The sequence below is a fragment of the Acinonyx jubatus genome, chromosome A1 (genome assembly GCF_027475565.1).
Source record: "Acinonyx jubatus isolate Ajub_Pintada_27869175 chromosome A1, VMU_Ajub_asm_v1.0, whole genome shotgun sequence".
In the NCBI taxonomy this organism is placed as follows: domain Eukaryota; kingdom Metazoa; phylum Chordata; class Mammalia; order Carnivora; family Felidae; genus Acinonyx; species Acinonyx jubatus.
Window position 1 is genome coordinate 216,542,819 of NC_069380.1, and position 20,488 is coordinate 216,563,306.

General features: G+C 35.0%; 1 protein-coding gene across 2 annotated transcripts in view; it reads left to right on the forward strand.

The window, feature by feature from the left end:
• LOC106986992 (cadherin-10) overlaps positions 1 to 20,488 on the forward strand; it is a 194,811-nt gene that overhangs the window by 51,910 nt on the left and 122,413 nt on the right. The window lies entirely within an intron of this gene.

The window sequence follows — 20,488 nt, forward strand, 5'->3', positions numbered from 1 at the left end:
GACTTGGGTATCAGAATGGATAAAGAAACAAGACCCATCTATTTGCTGTGTACAAGAGACTCATTTTAGACCTGAGGACACCTTCAGATTGAGAGTAAGGGGATGGAGAACTATTTATCATGCTACTGGAATCCAAAAGAAAGCTGGAGCCATACTTATATCAGACAAACTAGACTTTCAATTAAAGGCTGAAACAAGAGATGAAGAAGGGCATTATAAAATAATTATAGGGTCTATCCATCAGGAAGAGCTAACAATTATAAATGTCTATGCACTGAATATGGGAGCCCCCAAATATATAAAACAATTACTCACAAACATAAGCAACCATATTGACAAGAATGTGGTAATTGCAGGGGACTTTAATACCCCACTTACAACAATGGATAGATCATCTAGACACAGGATCAAGAAAGAAACAAGGGCCCTGAATGATACATTGGATCAGATGGACTTGACAGATATATTTAGAACTCTGCATCCCAAAGCAACAGAATATACCTTCTTCTCGAGTGCACATGGAACATTCTTCAAGATAGATCATATACTGGGTCACAAAACAGCCCTTCATAAGTATAAAATAATTGAGATCATACCATGCACACTTTCAGACCACAATGCTATGAAACTTGAAATCAACCACAGGAAAAAGTCTGGAAAAACTCCAAAAGCATGGAGGTTAAAGAACACCGTACTAAAGAATGAATGGGTCAACCAGGCAATTAGAGAAGAAATTAAAAAAATACATGGAAACAAATGAAAATGAAAATACAACAATCCAAACGCTTTGGGATGCAGCAAAAGCAGCCCTGAGAGGAAAATACATTGCAATCCAGGCCTATCTCAAGAAACAAGCAAAATCCCAAATACAAAATCTAACAGCACACCTAAAGGAAATAGAAGCAGAACAGCAAAGACAGCCTAAATCCAGCAGAAGAAGAGAAATCATAAAGATCAGATCAGAAATAAACAATATAGAATCTAAAAAAACTATAGAGCAGATCAAGGAAACCAAAAGTTGGTATTTTGAAAAACAGAACTGATAAAAGTCTAGCCAGGCTTCTCAAAAATAAAAAGGAGGTGACCCAAATAGGTAAAATCATGAATGAAAAAGGAATTATTACAACCAATCCCTCAGAAGTACAAGCAATTATCAGGGAATACTATGAAAAATTATATGCCAACAAACTGGACAACCTGGAAGAAATGGACAAATTCCTGGGCACCCATACACTTCCAAAACTCAAACAGGAAGAAACAGAAAACTTGAACAGACCCCATAACCAGCATAGAAATTAAGTCAGTTATCAAAAATCTCCCAACAAATAAGAGTCCAAGACCAGATGGCTTCCCTGGGGAATTCTACCAGACACTTAAAGCAGAGATAATACCTATCCTTCTCAAGCTGTTCCAAAAAATAGAAGGGGAAGGAAAAACTTCCAGACTCATTCTATGAAGCCAGCATTACTTTGATTCCTAAACCAGACAGAGACCCAGCAAAAAAAGAGAACTATAGGTCAATGTCCCTGATGAATATGGAAGCAAAAATTCTCAATAAGATACTAGCAAATCGAATTCAACAGCATATAAAAAGAATTATTCACCATGATCAAATGGGATTCATTCCTGGGCTGCAGGGCTGGTTCAACATTCGCAAGTCAAGCAATGTGATACATCATATTAAAAAATTAGAAGATAAGAACCATATGATTTTGTCAATCGATGCAGAAAAAAATTTGACAAATTCAGCATCCTTTCTTAATAAAAACCCTCGAGAAAGTCGGGATAGAATGAACATACTTAAACATTATAAAAGCCATTTATGAAAAGCCCACAGCTAATATCATCCTCAATGGGGAAAAACTGAGAGCTTTCCCCCTGAGATCAGGAACCCGACAGTGATGTCCACTCTCACCGCTGTTGTTTAACATAGTTTTGCAAGTGCTAGCATCAGCAATCAGACAACAAAAGGAAATCAAAGGCATCAAAATTGGCAAAGATGAAGTTAAGCTTTCACTTTTTGCAGATGACATGATATTATACATGGAAAACCTGTAGACTCCATGAAAACTCTACTAGAACTGATACATAAATTCAGCAAAGTCACAGGATACAAAATTAACGTACAGAAATCAGTTGCATTTTTATACACTAATAATAAAGCAACAGAAAGACAAATAAAGAAACTGATCCATTCACATTTACACCAAGAATCATAAAATTCCTAGGAATAAACCTAACCAAAGATGTAAGAGATCAGTATGCTGAAAACTATAGAAAGCTTATGAAGGAAATTGAAGAAGAAACAAAGAAATGGAAAAACATTACGTGCTCATGGATTGGAAGAATAAATATTGTGAAAATGTCAATACTACCCAAAGGTATCTACACATTCAATGCAATCCCAATCAAAATTGCACCAGCATTCTTCTCAAAAGTAGAACAAGCAATCCTAAAATTCATATGGAACCACAAAAGCCCCGAATAGCCAAAGTAATTTTGAAAAAGAAGACCAAAGCAGGAGGCATCACAGTCCCAGACTTTAGCCTCTACTACAAAGCTGTAATCATCAAGACAGCATGGTATTGACACAAAAACAGACACATAGACCAATGGAATAGAATAGAGACTCCAGAATTGGACCCACAAAAGTATGGGCAACTAATCTTTGACAAAGCAGGAAAGAACATCCAACGGAAAAAAGACAGTCTCTTTAACAAATGGTCCTGGGACAACTGGATAGCAACATGCAGAAGAATGAAACTAGACCACTTTCTCACACCACTCACAAAAATAAACTCAAAATGGATAAAGGACCTGAATGTGAGACAGGAAACCATCAAAACCCTAGAGGAGAAAGCAGGAAAAAAGCTCTCTGACCTCAGCTGCAGCAATTTCTTACTTGACACATCCCCAAAGGCAAGGGAATTAAAAGCAAAAATGAACTATTCGGACCTAATCAAGATAAAAAGCTTCCACACTGCAAAGGAAACAATCAACAAAACTAAAAGGAATGGGAAAAGATATTTGCAAATGACATATTGGACCAAGGGGTAGTATCCAAAATCTATAAAGAACTCACCCAACTCCACACCCAAAAAACAAATAATCCAGTGAAGAAATGGTCAGAAAGCATGAATAGAAACTTCTCTAAAAAAGACATCCAGATGGCCACAGGCACATGAAAAGATGCTCAATGTCACTCCTCATCAGGGAAATACAAATCAAAACCATACTCAGATACGACCTCATGCCAGTCAGAGTGGCTAAAATGAACAAATCAGTAGACTATAGAGCTGGCGAGGATGTGGAGAAATGGGAACCCTCTTGCACTGTTGGTGGGAATGCAAACTGGTGCAGCCGCTGTGGAAAACAGTGTGGAGGTTCCTCAAAAAACTAAAAATAGATCTATCCTATGACCCAGTAATAGCTGCTAGGAATTTACCCAAGGGATACAGGAGTGCTGATGCATGGGGGCACTTGTACCCCAATATTTATAGCAGCACTTTCAACAATAGTCAAATTATGGAAAGAGCCTAAATGTCCATCAACTGATGTATGGATAAAGAAATTGTGGTTTATATACACAATGGAGTACTACGTGGCAATGAGAAAGAATGAAATATGGCCTTGTGTAGCAACGTGGATGGAACTGGAGAGTGTTATGCTAAGTGAAATAAGTCTTACAGAGAAAAAAAGATATCATATGTTTTCACTCTTATGTGGATCCTGAGAAACTTAACAGAAGACCATGGGGGAAGGGAAGGAGGAAAAAAAAAAGTTAGAGACGGGGGGTGGGGGGAGCCAAAGCATAAGAGACTCTTAAAAACTGAGAACAAACTGAGGGTTGATGGGGGGTGGGAGGGACGGGAGGGTGGGTGATGGGCTTTGAGGAGGGCACGTGCTGGGATGAGCACTGAGTGTTGTATGGAAACCAATTAGACAATAAATATCATATTAAAAATAAATAACGTGGCTATAATATGCAGCATTACCATCTGCAAAGTATAGAAGTTTGATTTACTTTGTATCCTTGCCAGCACCTGTTAATGTCTTTTGAAATTTTATTTTAATTATTTAATGTAGTGTAGTGGTCAACATTGTGGTTTTACTTTTCAAATTTTTATTAATGGTGACTGATGTTGAACATCTCTTTTTGTGATTATTTGGCATATGTATGCTGTTGTAATTGTGGAGCCTGTGCCCATTTTTAAGTGAGTTAATTATTGACTTTGGTATTTTTTGATGTATTATGGAAAATGTTTTATCACATATATGTTTGCAATTATTTTCCCCAAGTTTATGAATTTTCTTTTCATTTTTTTATTTTTCTTATAAAAGACATAACATATTTAATAAAATATATCATTATCTATATTAAATATATAGTTATTACACATATATTTCTTTTGTCTCCATCATTTAAGAAGAATTCTTTTAATTGTCTCTTTAAAAAAGCTTAATTGATTTGACATGTTTTTCCTTACTGATATTGATATGTTATGCTTTAAATTTCCCTTTAAGCCCTTTATTAGCGACATCCTACAAATTTTGAAATATACTGGATTTTAAATTTTATTAAATTTAAAATCAACACAATGTTGGCAAGGGTGTGGAGAAAGGGGACCCCTCTTTCACTGTTGGTAGGAATGCAAACTGGTGCTGCCACTCTGGAAAAGAGTATGTAGGTTTTTAAAAGGTTAAAAATAGAGCTACCCTATGGTCCAGCAATTGCACCACTAGATATTTAACCAAAGATTACAAAAGTACTAACTCAAGAGGATACAAGTACCCTGGTGTTTGTAGTAACAGTATCAACAATGCTCATATTATGGAAATAGCTCAAGTGTCCATAGGCTGATAAATGGATTAGAAAGTGCCATGAAAAAGAATGAAGTCTTGCCATTCGTGATGATATGGATGGAGCTAGAGAGTATCACGCTAAGCAAAATAAGTCAGTCAGAAAAAGACAAATACTATATGATTTCACTCATAAATGGAATTTAAGAAACAAAACAAGCAAGAGGGAAACAAAAAAAAAAGAGGGGCAAACCAAGAAACAGGTTCTTAACTATAGAGAACAAACTGATGGTTACTAGAGAGGAGATAGGTGGGAGGATGGGTGAAATGGGTGATGGGGAGTAAGGAGTGCATTTGTGATGAGCCCTGGGTGTTATATGGAATGTTGAATCACTAGAATGTACAGCTGAAACTAGTATTACACAGTATGTTAACTAACTGGAATTTAAATAAAAATTTAAAGTGAGATAAACTAAAATAAAAAATCTAATCTAATCCAATCTAATCTAATCTAATCTACTGTATTATGGTACTTCTTCTGTGACCCAGGTCTAACAGTTTTTTAAATTTTTAAATATTTATGGATAGTCAGGTTTTTCTCTCTCATTAGTTACTCATTTAAATCTTTTATAGTTAGAGAAATATGGTATAATTTGTCTTCTTAAATATACTATGACTCATGTTACTGCCCAGAATGTGGCCTTCTCACTGCATCTTATATGTGTATTTGAAAAGAAAGTATTTGCTGATATTATTGGGAGGAATGTTAAAGTTCCCTGTTGTAATTGTGTAATTACTGATTTTTTTTTATATATCAGTTTACAAATTTTTCAGTTTATCAGTTTATAAATTTTTGCTTAATGTATTTTGAAGTCTGTCTACACATTTATTATTGTTGCATTTTCTATGTGAATTGGCCCTTTTTCATTATATAGTTTCTTTTTCTCTGGTAATATTCCTTGTTCTGAAGTCTACGTTATCTGATGTTAATTTAGCCAGTCCATATTTTTTATAATTAGTGTTCTCATGGTAAATATTGTATATTCTTTTACATTCAACCTATCTCTATCTTACTATTCAAGATGAATTTATTTTATATCACATGTAGTCAGTTCATACTTTGTTACCATTCTGGTACAGGGCAAGTGAAGATACTAGGCTTCATAGTGTTTGGAAGTTTACTTATTTGATAATTAACTCTAAAAATATAATGAAATTTACTATAAGCTTACTATAGTTTCATTATCAGTATTATTCATGGTGATAAATCTACCTAATCAAACTAAAAATCAAAATTAGAACTTTGTTCTTTACATTTATAGACTTTATTTATACTGACTTTAGCAAATGAAATACTATGTAAAGTCTACCAAAGCTATTTTTTTAGTTCCCTGTATTGGTTTATTTCTTCCGATGGCACAATTTGTTTTCAATTGTGATTTTGCAATCACACTTTGCAGTTGCAAACTTAGAATGCACATTTGCACTACACAGCAGACATAAACAATATTTGAGGGGATGGAATTGGAAAGGACCACTACGAGCTATATGATCTTAAATGATATTTTAGTTTTTGTGTATCTTATCATATAGTTTTATCATCCTTTTCCCAATGCTGTGGAACTTTAAGATAAATTCAGTATTAGACGTATGAGTCCACTGCTGATATGTGTGTGCGTGTGTGTATATACCTGATATAACTGATATCTCTACTTATGCACAGTGCTGTGCTTCCCACCACACTGTGTTCTCTGTTCGTATGGATATACCACAGATGTTTTATCTCTTCCCTTGTAGTTGTCCTACTCCTATTTTAAGAATGGAAACCAGCTAGGTTTTAGAGTTTTATCATCAAATGAAACTGCTATCATTCCAAGATAAGTTATGGAAGCGATCAATGTGTTGTGCTTAAAAAGGTGAATATAAATGTTTACAAAAAGAAATCAGGAGAAATGTTGAATGAATACAGGAGTCTTCCATTTTAAGAAATTAGGACTGGAGGCATATGCCTTCTTTGTGACCCTTTATTCTCATTCCATAACTGACTTACGAGAAAATAAAAGTGAGAAAACTCAATTTCCACTCAACTTCCTTTCTGTATGTCCCACTCACCTCCCCACCCCCAGGTATCTATGATTCTTTGTTGGTGGTGGTGGGAGGCAGGAAAATAAGTTAAAATGTCCTCAAATGGAAACGCAAGCTAGATAATACTTTCTTTGATTAACTCAGTCCATTAAAAACTACTCACACACAAGAATACAAACACACGCACAAATACACAAAGCAATAAAAACATGCCTTTTTCTAAGATGCAGAATGCATGTTTGGAGGAGTAATCAAAAAGTCAGGAAGTAACACCATGTAAAAAGAATCCCACGCAGAAAATCAGAAGGTGTCATGTACACAGGAAGGGGTTATATACAGAAGATATACCTAGTATCCAAAGGAGCTAGGAAATGCTAAACAGCATTCAGCTTGAAACAGTCGTTTGCAGTTAACTGAGGAGATGTCATTTTATAGATTATGTCTTAATGGTCCAGAGTTTAGATGTACTACTTTGTTTCTGGCACTGATCTTAACTCACTTAATTCTTATTAAAATGAAGCATCTTTGTGATTCTCATAGTAATCGTGACTGAATATGGGTCAAGTGTATAATTGTTTCAGGGACCAGCGAATAATCTCCTTTATTATCTGAAAGCTTATCAATTTCATTGCCTTCAGTAAGCGTAGATTTTTGTTATATGACTTTTTTTTTTTGGTATTACCCTGGATTTAAGCACTAAATGATTCAGTAAAGCAGACTTATAAACTGTAATACTTTCTAATGGTTAAAAATAATTACAGATGTGTTTCTTCCATTGGTGTTTATACTACAAAAAAAAAAGTCAGATATACATACATGAAAACCAAAACTTTTAAAAATAGGTGGTCATAGGGGCGCCTGGGTGGCTCAGTCGGTTAAGCGTCCGGCTTCGGCTCAGCTCATGATCTCGCGGTTTGTGAGTTCAAGCCCCACGTCGGGCTCTGTGCTGACAGCTCAGAGCCTGGAGCCTGTTTCAGATTCTGTGTCTCCCTCTCTCTCTCTGACCCTCCCCCATTCATGCTCTGTCTCTCTCTGTCTCAAAAATAAATAAACGTTAAAAAAAATTAAAAAAAAGTAGATGGTCATAAAACTTATCATGTGAAAGACTGAGAGCTGTATTTCAGTTGGAATTCCAAGAGGCATAGCAGGGAATTGAATGGTAGTGATGAGGCCAGGAACAGGGTGTAAAGTTAGAGTAGGGGACAGAAACGACTAAATGTAGCCATACCTTTCAAGAAAAATTGTTAATTATTTTTATTAACTTTTGCCATCAATTCCAACTTTCCTCCTAAAGACATAATTCTTTAAAAAGAAGGGTTGCTACTGAACCTTTGTTCTCAAAGGGACTTGAATAGCAACTTTATACTTAAAATTCAACATGACAATCATACGTTTTAAGTCCAAAGCAATCTGTGGACATTACATGTCCAAACACATTTTTGCTGACATTTTTAATAAATATTCTGTATCCGGAATGTGTATATGTCCACATACTTTTGTGGTCTGTAATTCAGAACACTTCTGTGGTGTCAGATCTCCCCACTCCAGTGAGTTCATCTTTTCTGTGCTCAGCAAACTGGAAGCTAGCCAGGATGTCTTCTCGATAACAGTATTTCAGTGTAAGTTTTAATCATGATAACATCTATTCATTATTAAATTATGCAAGACATTTCAGAACGGTGCAAGGGAAATCGGATGACCTGAGTTGTATTTCTGGTTATGACACAAACTACTGGAGACTGAGCACATCATATAACATTACTCTTGAAACTGTTTCCATCTCTGTCAGATTAAATTATGGGAGAAAAAATTTATTTCTGAAACTCAGTTCAAAAGTACTTGATACTGGTGACTCAGTCGATTATCTGACTCTTTTTTTGTTTGGGGGGGTGCACAACTGGGGGAGGGGCAGCGAGGGGGACAGAGGATCTGAAGGCTATGTGCCGACAGGCTGACAGTAAGGAGCTGATGTGGGGCTCAGACTCATGAACCACGAGATCATGACCTGAGCCAAAGTCTGACGCTCAACCACTGAGCCACTCAGGTACCCCAAGTGTCTGACTCTTGATTTCAGTTCAGGGCTCGTCTTGTGGCTCATTGGTTCAAGCCCCATACCGGGCTCTGTGCTGACAGTAATACTATTTTTTTTTAAGTTTATTTATTTTATTTTGAGAGAGAGCATGCATGAGCAGAGGAGGGGCAGAGAGAGGGAGAGACAGAATCCCAAGAAGGCTCTGCACTGTCATCACGGAGCTGGACACATGGCTCTAACCCATATGTTTGTGCTAAGGCCAGGTGTAATTTCTCCCTTAGGCACAGTAGGCCCAGAGCTTAGGGTCCCCCTTACTTTGGGGGGGGGCGACCAAAACATGAAGGTGTTTTTATTTCTTTTAAAATCAGAGCCCAAAAGTAAACTTTTATATCAAAGACAATTCTTTAATATGTAATATTAATATATGTGTCCTTATATGAATGCCATTGTAAAATATGTTTGCTGTTATGTTTTATTGAGGAAAAAGTCCTCAAGGGCCCATGGAAGTCATAAGACCAACCTGGCTAAGATAGAGAAGGCTGTGGCTGAAGAATTAGATGGCTTGGACTCTGCGTTATAACAGGCCTGGACCTAAGTTTAGGTTTGAGCTTAGACATCTTAAGAAATTATGTCATACAATCAAAATGAAATGATTCCATTTTATCATGCTCGTTTTTTTGTACATGAGCTTTGTACAGTCGTTTCCCTGTTTGTGATCCATTGCATATTCATGATCCGTCATTCCAATTCATGGAAAACAATTCCATCCCACTATGTGGCCAGAACTCAGTTTAACCACTGCACATGCTTGCATACAATATGCACAAGTGTTCACAAGATTGCACTCTGTCTCCTCTTCCCTGTGTGTCATCTACGATACGATTTCCTGCAAAAAGATTTCTCAGAGCTTCCATGTTTGCATTCGGGGCTCTTTTCACCCATCAACACTGTTAATTCTTAGATAGTGAGAATCGTTTCAGCTTTGTTCACATTTGACAGCCTCCACACAGTAGAATGTATGGCACACAGACAGTGCTCCATGAACGTTGCTGAGAGAACAATCCTGAGCCTCAGTGACTGCATCGACAAAGTGAAAATTCTAAACACAGTCCATTGAAATGTGTGGGAAAAAAATACATCCACAAGCAAATATTGGTACACCTAGTGCATTGGGATGCTTATTATAATATAGCTTAATATTTTAAGTATCTACAAAACTCACACTATGTCTTAGAGTGCATACTTAAGCATCGATACCTTTAAGACTTAAAAACATGAATAAATATTAGAAAATAAAGAAATAAACCTTTTATTGTCTTTTTAGTTCAGTTTGAAATATATGATGAAAGTACTATTTAACATTGAGCCAAGCATTATGAAAAATAGAAAAAAAATTAGAATCTAGTCCCTTTCTGCCCCCAAGAAAATGAAATTTAACGCAACACTATTCCAATTTTATATTTCAGCTACAGATGCATAATTTAGGAGTTAATCCTTTTTTATGTAATGGGCCTCCATAATAGAGATAAGATAGGCTATCTACAAATGGGCTTTTTTAGTATTGTGCAAATATTGAAGCATAATTAGAATTAAAAGTTAGTGCTGATAAAAGTGTCTGCTTCTTTTATTTAAGCCTGACCATCTCATAAATGCATGCCAAAAAGATCTGTCTAATGATGACTGTGCTAATCCACATGTAATCCACTATATTTATAAATTAAGTATATCTTTATGACCGATAATATATTTCCACGTTTGTAGCTTTGAATAATTTTACAAATTAATGTCATGTCTCTTTGCACTTTTAGGTTTACCGGCAAGAACACAGATTGCTGTATAGTAAATCCCGATTTAGTGCATATACTACACATTCACATAGTAGGACACTCTGAAGTGTGTTGTGATTATTTGCACGCTATTTATTCGTACATGCACAGGTCTTCACATAAGTAACTTTGAAAGGAAATGATCTTTAAGGGGTTTTTCCTTCTAGCTATAGAAGTTTTTCCTTGATGTTCTTCCAAGAATGCATTAAATGAGGAATGACACCCTACCTTGGTAAGGAATTCCTAATAAAATTCTCGAGCTCTTTCTCCCCATCTCTTCATTCATTGCTTTTCAGAAGCAGTTTAAGCCCTGGATCAAAGAAAATTGGGTACCAGATGGGTTTTATCCTAACATCTTTAAGTTACCCTGAGAGCATTCTTGCTACCAATTTCCACACAGTGAAATAAATCCTAGCTACAGTAGAATGAGACTTCCAGGAAGCAGCAGGTGTAATGTCACAGCTGTATTAGCACTGCTAACTTGATCGAGGATCACGTTACATCTGGGACTGTCACAATCGCTACTGAAGTTACAAAGGCTGCTGAGAGTGAAGCAAAAACTCTTGGGTGCTATTCTTTAGCTTATTAGTGGGAATCTTAGAGAAAATGGCCACACTAACTTATGTGTCTCACTCACCAGTGCTTCTCTTTACTCCTGTCACATGCTTTTTCGACCCACTGCACCCCGTTTTTGTGTGCTTTGTCTGTTTTTGCTAATTATCATGTTAAAATGTTAGATGTGGCTTAGCTGGAGAAGTATATTACTGGTTTGCATGCAGGTCACATTCTGGGGGAATAAAATTAATTTCAAAGGGCTTTGCTTAGAGGGAAATTTTAATCTGAGAAGAATAACAAGGATCGGAGCTTCTTGGAATTCTGTCTGCATTTGTAACATTCCTAGCAATGTTTGATAACTTATCTGATACTTTGTGTTACATATTTCATTTAAAAATCATATATTGATTTCCTATTTGACTGATGTTTTATGTGAGTTCTGTGATGTTGTATATAAACAAGATATGAGCATAAAACGGTACAAATGGTCGTTGATGCCATGTTGTACATTTTAGAAAAATAAATCGTTTCCTTCTCATTGAAATATTTTAGAATAATAATATTCAATTCCAAAAATATTTATTGAATATTTTGTGCAATCCATTTATGTGTAACTTTTGATTCAAGACATAAAACCATGCTTTAAACCTACAATCTAAACAGTGATACATATGCAAACACATACTTAAAATAGAGTGATAAATGTTCAATTTAGAATTATATATTTCCTATGACATTAGAGCACAGTAGGTAATGTGTAATGAATGCTTGGAAAATAAGGTTAAGCATATGGACTCATATTATTTGAGTCCTAAGTGTAGGGCTTTGATTCAGTTATTTCACATAGTGCTTTTTACTAGATGCATAAAATGGTATCAGATGCATAAAAGGGAAGTATTTAGTATGCGCTGGCTCACTTAAATTGTATAAACATACCTGAAAAATGTTCTTTTCTTTCTCAATGTTGAAATTTCGTTAGGCTGCATTGGTGCTATAAACCTCTAAAAGGATTAAAATTATTCATCCATAGAGCCTTGGATTGGGTCTTAATAATCTTCAGGATTTTCTATTGTTATAAATGGTAAAATTAAAGAAAATTTAGGAAAATGGTACATTAAAATCTTAACCTAATCCGCTGACTGAAGAATGACTAATTCCTTTTATTAGCCAAGGATGGATTACAGCTTAATGGATCATCTGTGATGTGTAGAGACCTAATTAATTATTGAGATGAGTCAAAATGTCTGTTATATTTTGTGATCTGCCATTCTTTGCTTACATATATAAATAAAATTAATACGTTTTAGAGAAAAATGGTTTTGATAAATATTTTAGAAGAATAATGAAAACTCTGTGATTGTAAAAATGAAATGAAATCCAAACATTTGAAAACGTAAATCTAAAGGAAAACAGAGTTTGTAGCGTGATCAGAATAATTGCTGTAGTTTACTGACTTTAATCAAACAGATCTTTCAGATTAAAAAAAAAATTCTGGAATAAACTTGATTATTTGGAAATAATCATTATCTTCCCGCAATAATCACCTTATATTTGATTTTCCTGAAAGTGTAACAGGACACATACTTGAGCTGTGAGTCATTAAACAGGGGAAAGTCATAAACACATTCTGAAGATGACTTAGCTTTAGAGAGTCCTTCGATTTTTCTATTCAAAGTGTGTAGGCCAGCCTCATTGGCCTTACAGGGGAGCTTGTTAGAAGTGTGGAGTATTGGGCCCCCCCCCAAACCCACTAAATGAGAACACTGACTTCTAACAGGAGCCCCAGGAGATGTAAATGTACATTAAGGTTTGCAAAGCACTGGTCTAAAGGAATTGTGGGAATGCAGAATGAATCCTCAGCGATGGTTCAATGATTCTTGTGATACTCATGTGAAATTATTTTTTAGATTAAAATACGTTACTGGGGTTTTGAAAGGGCTTCTTGAAAATAAATTTATTAACTGGAAATAAAATTATATAATTTCATTAATTTTTAGCATTTTCATGGCAAGAAATAGTTTAACTTTGGTCTCAGCCCATTTGATTCCTTCTAATTATAGTTCCGTTTACAAGTATAGCTCCCTTAAGTGATATTTTCATATTCTAAACTTTAGCCTTTATTTTTCACCAGAAATAACCCAACCGATTCAGAAAGACTTTTTTAAAACATATTTTTTACTTAATTCAAGAAATGTTGGAGTGCCTAGTTGGGCTCAATTGGTTAAGCATCTGACTTGATTTCAGCTCAGGTCATGATCTCATGGTTTTGGGGATCAGGCATCATGTCTCTCTCTTCCTCACTATCTGCCCCTCCCCCACTTGTATGTGAGTGTTCTCTCTCTCTCGCTCTCTCTCTCTCTCTCTCAAAAATGCATACATAAACTTAAAAAAAAAGAAATGTTTACTTACACACCTATATATACACAGTAACAATTCACTAGTGAGGGAAATTCAATAAAGTATAAATACCTAGATAAGATTCAGAATTATGTATTAGTGAGGGAGTAGTTTATGTACATAAAAAGTTACATATCAGGCTTGAAACTAAATAACCAATCAGAAATAATGTAAAAAATATATTTTTTTTAAATATCACTTGATTCCATGTTATTATCCTGGTAGTTAGATATATTTAAAACTTTTAATTGATTTGGGTCAGGGTGAAGTGGTTTTTGGAAAATTAATTTAGCTAATACCCCGCAGGATATATTTTAAGTAAAAAAAATGAAGGTTAAGGAAACCTGTTAGTGTACATTTTTTGCATGAAATGATAACATAAAATAGTGTGTTGGTTCGCTTGCTCTCTGCCTCTCTCAAAAAATAAAAAAATAAAAAATAAAAAACATAAGGGTTCCTGGGTGGCTGAGTTGGTTAAGAGTCAACTCTTAATTTTGACTTAGGACTCCGGTCATGATCTCAGGGTTGTGAGACCCAGCCCTACATCAGGCTCCCTGCTGAGTGTGGAAACTGCTTAAGATTCCTTCTGTCCCTCTTCCCTTCCCCTGCTCACTTTCACTCTTTCTTTTTCTCTTTCATACAAAATAAGTAAATAAATAAGTAAAATAGTGTGTTGTCACATACAATAGGAAGAAAAAAAAAAGATGACCACTATGAAGAAGAAAACAAAAACAAGGGTATATATTGACAGACTATGTTGGAGATGGGCTTGAATTAATGGAAGTGTCAAAGATGTTCCACATTTTGAGTTTAGTGAAAGAATATTTATTTGCGGTATTTATAATGAAAGAGCAATATTTTGAAAAGTCTAAAACTGGGTTTCTAGCTGCATAGACCATACCCAGGAAGAATTTACATGGGACAAATTAACTGTTGGTTTGTTTCATACAATTACCTATTTTTATTTTATGTGTGTGTTTATGAATTGTTTATTTTTTGCAGCATTTTTAGGTTTCCAAGAAATTTAAGAGGAAGGAACAGAGATTTCTAATATATCCACTGCCCCCCCCCCCCATACATAGCCTCTCCCATTAACATTGCTTACCAGAATGGTATATTTTCTTACCAAGGAATAACCTATATTGATGCATCACAATTGCTCAAAGTCCATAGTTTACCTTATGGTTCACTCTTGGTGTTATACATTCTATGGGTTGAGACAAATATATAAGGATAGATGTGTAAGGTTTTGGAGGATTCTACTGTATATCTTCCTGATCAAAGACTCTTTTCTCTGCCATGTCCAGTCTACTAATGAGCCTAATCATTTATGTGACAGTGTTCTTTATTTCTTGCATTTCTTTTTAGTTCTTTCTTAGGATTTCATCTCTTTACTTACGTTGCCCATCTGTTGTTATATGCTGTCTACCTGATTCATCAGAACACTTAATATATTGACCACAGTTACTTTAAATTCCAAGTCTGATCATTCCAACATTCCTGCCATGTCTGATTCTGATGCTTGCTGAGTCTCTCCAATTTGTTTGTTTTTTTGCCTTTTGGTATCCCTTGTAATTTTTTTCTTGATAGCTGGATATATTGTACTGAAAATGCAACTGCTGTAAATGGTCCTGTAGTAATGGGATGTTTAAGTGTGGGACGGGGGAAGCGTTCTATAGCCTCTGATTATAACTGTCTTTTAGTGAGACTATGCCCCTATACTGTGAACTTCACAAGCGTTCCTCATTTTTTTTTTTCCCTCTGTAGGAGAAACCTGAAGGCTATATGGGATTGAATTCTGTATTTCCCTTCCCTCAAGTCAGTTAGGCTTTGATAATAATACTCCAAGTTAGTCTCTGGTTAACTAGTTTCCCTGAGGGCAGACCTTGTTAGGAACACAGTGTTCTGAGGCATTTAAAAATATTTCCTTCCCTGTTGAAAGCATATGGGGATTTTTATGACATTTTACTGTAGGAAACTGGTGAGTCCCCCATAGGTAAATCTCCAAGTATTGAGGAGCACCTCCCCAAACAGCATGGCTGGGTCTCCTGGAGTTTTTAATTTTGAGAGTTGTGTGCACTAAGCCTCCATTAATTTGTCAATTATAGTTCAGTTTTCCTCTACCATTACTGGTTCTAAGATGGTTTCTGCTCCTGAGTCTCTGCTGGTAAGTCTTGTTTCCTTCTATTCACATGTCTCTCTCTCCAATCTTGGGAGCAGTAGTTTGCCCAGAGTCCTTCTGTCTCTTATGGATCCAAGAAGAATTGCTGGTTTTTTAATCTGTTCAAGTTTGTGTTGTGTTAGCTTGGAGTGGTAATTTCAAGCTCCTTACATATGAAACCAAAAAATATCATTCTTTTTTATTGTTTAGTAACATTGCATTGTACAGATATACTCTAATTTGTTTATCCATTCACCTGTAACATTTGGCTTGTTTCCAGGTTTTTTCTCTTATCGATAAACTTCTGTAAACATTCATATACAACGTTTAAATGAGCATATACTTTCATCCCTCTTTTATAAATACCTGGGAGCAGAAGACTGGATTATATTGTAGATGTACTTTTACTGTTTTAAGCATCTACCAATCCTCTTGCTACTGTAACAACTTACCACAAACCAAGTGACTTAGGACAACATAGATTTATGTTGTTGCATATCTAGAAGTCAAAGTCTAAAATCAAGGTGTCGAGGGGCCGTGTTCCATCTGGAAGCCACAGGGGAGAATCCACTGCTTTCCTTTTATAGTTTCTAAGCTTCCTGCGTGCTGGCTGCTGCCCTCTTGCTCAGGGCACTCAGACCCCTTGCTTCTGTGATCTTATCTCTTACCATTGACTCTGATCCTCCTGCCTTCTTCCTACAAGGATCCTTAAGATTACAATGATCCCACTTAAATAATCCAAAATACTCTCTTGAAATCTCTACAGTCGTTCAATTAATAACATCTGCAAAGTCCCTTTTACATATTTACAGATTCCACAGGTACCAGGGATTAGAATGTGAATGTCTTTGAGGTGTCATTATTTCAGTCTACCACATTATCTTCCAAGGAGATTATATAATTTTACATTCCCATTAATAGTGTAGAATTGTTCTAGTTCCTCCACATTCTCACTAACACTTGGTAATAGTCACTTTATTTATTTATTTATTTATTTATTTATTTATTGAGAGAGTGTGTGAGCAAGCAGGGGAGGGGCAGTGGGAGAAAAAGAGAAAAAAGAGAGAGAGAATCTTAAGCAGCGCTGAGATTCCACCTTAAGACATGAGATCATAACCTGAGCTGAAATCAAGAGTTGGACACTTAACCGAATAAGCCACCTACGTGCCCCAATAGTTGGTCATTTTAATTTGCATTTCTCAGATAACGAACAACGTTGGATACCTTTTCATGTACATTTTTGCTTTCTATAGGTAAAAATGTTGGTTCAAATACTTTCCCCATTTTTTATTGGACTTTATGCTTTTTGATTTTTGGATTTTGAGCATTCTTTGTATATTCTAGATATGTCTATAACCAAATGTAATATGTTATTATATATTGTTGGCTTGTCTTTTTTTAAATATATTTAAACATATTTTAATGATTTAAAATCATTATTAAGTAATGTATTTAACAGTGGTCAAGCTCATCAAGTTGTATAAATTAAACATGAACAGATTTTTGTATCTCAATCATATCTCAATAAAGTGGTTTAGAAATAAAAATAACAACAAAATATGAAAATATTAGGGTAATATTTGATAAAAAGTAAGCAAGATCTGTACACTGAAATCTCTAAAACATTACTGAGATGAACTCATTGATGTAGAGATATATAGTGTTTTTAGGTCAGAAGAGTCAATGTTGCTGTGATGGCCATTTTCCCCAAATTTATCTAAAGATTCAATGCAATCCCAGTCAAATCCTCACAGGCTTTTATATAGAAATTTCAAGGTAATTATAAAATTTAAATATAAAATGCAAATGTAGACATATATAGACACACATATGTAGACAAACTGATTTTTGACAAAAGCACAGAGGCAATACAGAGGAGAAAGAATGGACTTTTCAACAAATGGAGCTTGGGAAAGTAGATATTCATATGCAAAACAAAGAACTTCAATTCATAGCTCATACTATATACAAAACTTGATTCAAGTTGGATCATAGACCTAAGTGTTAGAACTAAGACAATAAACCTTTGAAAAGAAGACATGAGATGAATCTTCTTGATCTTAAGTTAGGCATAGATTTTAAGTTTATTCATTTATTTGAGAGAAAGAGAAAGAGAATGAGAGAAAGCACAAGCAGGGGAGGGACAGATGAAATATTGAACTAAGTTGAGATCAAGAGTCAGATGCTTAGCTGACTGAGCCACCCAGGTGTCCCCTAAGATTTTTAGATATGGGACCAAAAGCCCAATTGAATAAAAGAAAAAAATCATAAATCAAAATAATCAAAATGTAAAACTTTTGGGAGCACCTGGGTGGTTAAGCATCAGACATCAGCTCAGGTCATGATTTTGTGGTCTGTGAGTTTGAGCCCCACATCAGGCTCTGTGCTGACAGCTCAGAGCCTGGAGCCTGCTTGGGATTCTGTGTGTCCCTCTCTGCCCCTCCCCTGCTTGCTCTCTGACTCTTTCTCTCAAAAATAAATTTAAAAAATCATTAAAAAAGTTTAAAACTTTTGCTTTTAAAAATTTTATTTAATCTTGTCATTATTTTAAATGGTTTATCAAATATTTAATTCATGTAAAATATATTTTTAACATATAGGAAACCAGAAAAATGATGAAAAAAAAATTCCATGTGTATGTAGAGCTCCAGTTATTTACTAGCAATTTTCACAGTTATCATCTCCACCTACTTATTCCCCAAAATATTGATGCTTAAACTTTTAAAATTATAGATAGTTATAATTGCATTGAAAATGATTGCCAATATATCTTATAGTTGCTGGAATATATTTTTAACATGAAAAAAAGAGATGAAATGAGAATGTTGCTTCAATAAGTGTTAAAGCTTTCACAGAAAGTAGATACAGTAAATTATACACACTGTCCTCTAATTTTTAGGAACAGTGAAAGTTTCTGGAAATATTATCTATCATGCCCTGTTACATAAAAAGACAAACATTGGTTTGGTAAATGTTCCTATTACTTAGAATCCAATCAATTTAAGTTTCTGTAATGTCAGTGCTTTGTAAGGTAAAATCATTTTATGTATCAGATAATTTCTATACTCCAAGAGTAGCAATACATGATTTTTTAATACAGTTTACATCTGTCATTTTGAATGCTTCACATGCTGTAGAGAACTCCACTGTCATTTAATACACTCAAGGGAATACTGCTTCACCATTAATCTTATTTGTAAAACATGTTTGCATTAACTTTTAAATCTTCTTAATAAAAGAAAACCAAAAAGAATAAGCAGATTGCTAACAGATTATTGTGGATGAAAGCATAAATGTCAGTGTCAATGCTGGAGGACTTAGAATGCTTGCCATATTAGAGAAAAGGAACTCAATCCTTCGGTACCAAAACTACTTTTTTATAAGAAATGTTTTATCCTATTCTGAAAGAAAATCCTTACCTAACAGGAAACAAACAAAGAACAATCTGTAGAGGAGATTTTAAAATAAAAACAAGATTGTGAGGATTCACAATAATATAAACAAAGAATAAAATAAAGTAATTATGATTTCAAAAATGTATTTCCATACATAAGTGTTGGAGCATAACTACATAGAAAAAGGAATGGTACTTAGATTTTTTAATCAACTTACAATATATTCATTTATTCAATTAAAATGTTTATTGATCATCTGCTGTAAGAGTCTGTTATACAGTAGCAAAACAACCCATGGGATTACAGCAGGGAGACAGAATGCATCCCAAATAAAATAAAGCACTTATAGTATATGGGTATATATGGAATGTTAGGGCAGGATTCAAGAAAGACCTGAAGGAGGCAAGAAGTCTAACCAAGTGGACCTCTATGTGGAAAAACATTACAAATAGAAGGAAAAAGTAGAAAGTTCTAGTTTAGGAGAGGAGAATATGAAGTGTATTGCAAGGTGAAAGAAGAAGGACACTTTGGCTGGAAAGGAGTCAGTTTTAGGAAGTGACATGGGGGATTGGGGTAAAATATGAGGTCAGAGAAGTGACCAGTAGTCATGAAATCAAGTACAGAATTGTAGGTTTTTGTAAGGCATGGGTTTTAATCAAAGTGAGAGGAGACTTCATGTGAGTTTTTTGTTCAGATAAGTGACATAATCTGATTTATATTTAATAGGGTTACCTGGGTTGAGGAAGCAAGCAGAGGGAGGGAGGTGGAGAGCAGCCTGGAATCTATGGCCCTCCCTAGTCAGGCTGGGGCAGTGTGGAGTTCTAGACTCAGAACTTTTGTAGTGGGAGTACAGCTGACAATGTCATTCACTCCCTCTACACAGTAGTATGAATTATATTATAAATGGATCTACTTTAGTAGTGATTTTTTTCTACTTTAAGAGGGAAGAGAGAACTCTTCAGCCAAAGGCACTTCAAGTGTTTTATTTGTTCTTATATTGCTTTTACCTTTGAGCAGAATTAAATTGGAAGAAACTGCTGCTGTTTAAAAACATTCAAATATCATTGTATCGCACAACAGATGCATGTTTTCTGTAGCTTTAATTAAATCAATATTTTGTTTTCAGTTTTTTAATTTATGTTAAGTTACTCTGAAAAAATTGATGTGCAAAATTAACTTCATCCCTACTCCATATAGGGATCATAATTCCTGAAAACTGTTATAATCACAAGAGAAA